A 5,183-nucleotide genomic window follows, 5' to 3' on the forward strand; every position below is an offset into this window, starting at 1 on the left:
CCACCACCACTATCACCAGTACCAGCACCTACTCCCTTCTCCCGACTTCACACCAATACCAGTGACCACACCAGCCGACCACATCACCCACTCCCTCCTACATTTCCCTGATTTCTCAAAGTCCCTCGCACCAGCCGTCGTCAAACCCACACTGGCAACACCTCCGACCACACTGACGATATCCGGCAAGGAATCCCACCTTTCCTGACTAGAAATCGTGCACCACCACAACCAACAATAACAATGACAACCATCACTCAACTGAGAACAAACATCACCCCAAAGCTGACGCGGCTTCCATTCACTGTGCATCTCCACCACGTAATGCAGGAGCCACCATTACTATACTTCAACGACCTCCTTGTACTAAAATTTTAAATCTCCAATTTTAGACCTACTAAAATTGAAAAGGAATTTTACATATTTAGCACCACCACCGTAATCGTCGAAGTATTTGTAATGAGCTATGAGTAGAGGTCGACAAAGGTATGGTAGCGGCGACGAAGGTGTAGCTCTGTGGTCGAGGTTGGATGAACGGTCGATGAGGGAGATGGACAAGGAAGTTTATGTGGTGAGAATTAGGTTACCGTCGTCGACGTATGGGTGACCGGAGTAGGCACTGTGTATGGGTGGCCGGAGGTCGGAGGTGCCAACCTCACTTGGTTTGGAGTGAATGTGATATGATGGGTTAGAGTCGTGATAATAGTGTTGGGGTTATGGAGTGTGTGGGATAGTGGTTGGTCCTTTAATCCAGGACGTTGATTAATCTAATCTAACAGCTCTTATTAAGTTCGTAAGTTCACACCGTAAAATAGTTCGCACGAGATCCTAATTCTATATATATATATATATATATATATATATATATATATATATATATATATATATATATATATATATATATATATATATATATATATATAGGGGGGGTCCCGTACGAACTAAAGTACGGTGCAAACTCTACGAACTATTCACATACATAGTATAATACTTCCGGATACACAAGTTAATACTTCCAGATACACATGATATAACTACTAGATACACATGTATTCCGTAGCAATACCATGTGTATCTGGGCCAGTATTATATGTATCTAGGTGGTTTTTTGCGTATCCACCGCCGCCGCCACCACCACTGCCCTACCGCCGCCACAACACTAGCCTCCCTGGATAGCTCAAATCCACCGCCACCACTAGCCCCCACCACCACCACTGCCACTATTATCACTATATAGAAACACCACCATCACCACCACCGCCGCAGCCACCACCACCACGACCACTTAGATACACATGTATCTGGAGCACTTATAAGTGTATCTAGTCTTATATTAGATGTATCCACCAACTATGACTGCCAACAACACTCTCACCGCCCACCCTCGTCGCTCACCACCGCCGCCGTTACCCACCATCGTCTCTCACCACAATCACCACCACCATTCAAAGTAGAATTCATGCCTTTTACACCCATCACATATATCCTACCCGTACAACCACACACCATACCACCAGGTGTCGTCGACGGCCACCCAGACCGCGCTGGTTACATCTCTGACAACCCCCATGACGCTGGCGAGTATCTGGACACTATCGTCACCCCCCATTCTCATCTCCACGACCACATTTCCTCACCTTAAATAGACCATAACTGACCCAGATCCAATGTGTGCGGCTCGTTACTTCATCATCTTCCTTGCTCTACCGTTAATCAACCACCAGCACCGAACATACGAATCACACAAGTTCGCATCCAGATCCGTAGCCGGCCTCACCAATCTCAACACCTTTCGATGACCATCCCACCTAAATTGGTAAGTTTTAAAAATGTAATAAAATCATAAATATATGAAAAAGGAAGAAGGATTTTAAAGAATTAAATGCAGAGGTGACATTTTTGGACGATTCCGAGTCAAATTATGTATATTTTAGGCAAAAATGGCTCTGATTATGGTGGTGGTGGTACAGCCCGCAGGTGCGGCGTCGCGGTTGGTCGGAAATTGAAGCTTGTTACTGCCGCCGACTTGTGGGTGGTCGGAGTAAGCCCTGCGAATGGGTGGCCAGAGGTCGGAGGTGTCGACGTCAGTTGGTTTGGGGTGAGGTGACTTTATGTGAGAATGAGAAAGTGAAAAGGTAAGGAAGCAGAAGTGAGAGAAGAGTGGTAAGACGCTGAGTTCATCGCGCGTGATTATTATATGGTTTAACTTTTTTTATTAGTTCGTAAGTTCGCACAAAACACTAGTTCGTACAAGATCCTAATTCTATATATAATTCTATATAATTCTATATATATATATAGGAATGGGATCATGTGAGGATACACTATCTTTTTGAGGATTGAGGATTTCGTTATAATATCACAGGTTGTTCAATACAATATCACAGGTTATTCGATAAAATATCACACAAAAAAAAACACCTGTGCAAAAAAAAAAAATTATAATTTTTTTTTTTCAAAAAAATTTTTTTTTTTTGGCAAAGGTCAAATTTTTCGTGATATTGTATTAAAGAACATGTGATATTGTATTCACTAATCCTCAATCCTCAAATATTTAGGAGTTCTCACCGGATCCCGACTCTATATATATATATATATATATATATATATATATATATATATATATATATATATAGATTTGGAATCCGGTGAGAACCACCTACATAATGAGACCGTGAGAACTCTACCTTATGGATTTTGTTTCTAAAAAATAACGACATATTTGGATTCGGCATAGAATTTTATGTCTAGATAACAAATTTATTGGTCTAAAAAGTATAAATTATTGACGGAAATCGGAACGAGAAACATTTTATTAATTTTCATGCATCTACTACTCCTTTTTATCCATCTAACAATTTCCATGCACCTAGAACTCATTTTTTTGCACCTAGCGCCTGATATTTTAATGCACCTAGCAATCATTTTCATGCATGTAACAATTTTCATGCACCTAGTATTCGTTTTCGTGCATCTATAGCCATTTTAGTATACCTAATTTTATCTTTGTACATTAAGTTTATATTTTGTTATAAAATCAATAAATTTTGTCTAGCTATACTAAAAATGTGTTTGAATAAACTAAAATAAGGGTAAATGATCCCTCAAAAGTTTCGGAACAAGATTTGATGATGATTTAGTAAGGTTCTCACGGTTCTCATTATGTTAGTGGTTCTCACCGGATCTTGACCCTAGATATATATATATTTAGGATCCTATCAGAACCTCTTTCCTATGAGAACCATGAGAACCTCTGTTTGGGCCAAAATCTGCATATCGACCTAATAGGGAACAAGCCCATCTGGACTCGTTTAGCGAATTAGGCCGAGGAATCTTAGAAGTTACAGAAGGCCCGTGAATAGAAGAAGCCCGCGTGTTGTGGAGTCCTTAGGGAGAATTCAGGGAGATTTTAGGGAGATCAGGGAGAATAGAACACAAGGACGTATTTATGGAAAGAAGTATGGTAGGACTAATATTGCTTACCATAAACGGAGTAGGACACGTCTAGGGTTCCTACCCTATAAATAGCCAAGAGGACAAGGAAGAAAGATTATGGAAGAACTATCATACAAACATAATATATTGTGCTAGCTAATTTATCGTGCCATCATCATTGTACTCGTCCTCCAACTTAAAGCTTGTGCCATCATTGGAAGGGTACCACCCCTTCCCGCGGTCGTTTCCCACATTGGGTTTTCCGCGTCGCAAAACCTCTTGTGTTAACCTTTATCACCTCTTTAATTTCCTTATTTAACATTAACATTAACAACTCGATCAACATATAACGAATAAGACCACATTGACCTTACTTAACCTAATTCGGTAGAAAATTACCAAAATAGTTTGGCGCCCACCATGGGGCATTGTGGTCGTCAATCGTTAATTACTCAAACACATAATGGACAAACAAACACCAGCAGCTGTGTCAGTGAGCGGTCAGCCATCGATACCACCAAATCCTATCCATAATCCAGCATCGGCGGCTCAAACTCAGGCATCCGGATACACGTGAAGAACCACATCTGTGACAAAAGTCACTCTGCCTCCCAAAACTCCTGCTGTGGGGGCACAATCTAGATCAGACAGGGGAACAGGAAGTTCAGGCCTCACTCCACCTCCAAGTCCAACGCAAACCTTGTTTAGTGGTATGGAAAATATGCCGAAGGTGATGGAAGGTATGCGAGAAGACTAGAGGAAGGCAGAAGCTGAGGCAAGGAAGAGGAACAGGGAACTTTGGGGGCAGATAGACATTCTGAGACAACAATCCAGCACACCAGCAAGCACGGAGGTTGAAGGTCGGGCCCCAGTAGTAGATCTCACTCAGGGAGCATCAGGCAGTAGGAGTCAACTTCGGCAAATACCAGCCGAATTGGTAACAAGATTAGATCTGACAGCAGTACCAACAGGAAAAAGGATAATCCCACAAGGACTTGGATACCTCACACCAGATAGCTGGCAGCCTGCCAGCCTCGTGGAAATGCAACCAGGTAACATCCCAGTTGGTAACCTCGTGATAACTAAACAAACACCGGGTGCAGGATCTACAGTTAGTCCGCAGGTAAGCTGGCACCAGGGAACGCTCGTGACTTCAACCCCATTAGGTACCATGTCGCATCAGAATCCTCAGGAATTCGGACCGGGAAGTAGCACTCCAAATCAGCAGGTAACAGACGTAGCTCGGATTCAGGAACCCTGACCAACTAGCAGTATCTAAAACTGAGGGAGATGCTAAGCAGGGTCCCAGGACTGCCACCTCCACTCGAGAAGGCAGCACTCTACAGTTATGCTGACTCGCCATTCGTGGACACAATATCTGTTGTCGCCATGCCAAAGGGATTCACAAATCCGAACATGCCTCTCTTTGATGACACAACAGATCCCTTTGACCATATAATCCAATACAAGCAGAAAATGATGACAGTGACAGCTGTAGGAGACATAAAGGAAGCATGTATGTGCAAGGGGTTTGGATCCACACTGTCAGGGCCAGCACTCCGATGGCTCGTAATTTTGCCTAACAGATCAATATCCATGCTTGCCGACTTGGGGATCGCATTTACTCAGCAATTTGTCAGCAGCCGGAAGCCACAAAAGCATGCAGGCGACTTGTACAGAATTGTTCAAGGCGCAAATGAGACCATTGGGGAATATAACCAGTTTCAATAATGAGAAGCTGGCAGTAC

This window comes from Silene latifolia, chromosome Y (genome assembly GCF_048544455.1).
Source record: "Silene latifolia isolate original U9 population chromosome Y, ASM4854445v1, whole genome shotgun sequence".
NCBI lineage: Eukaryota > Viridiplantae > Streptophyta > Magnoliopsida > Caryophyllales > Caryophyllaceae > Silene > Silene latifolia.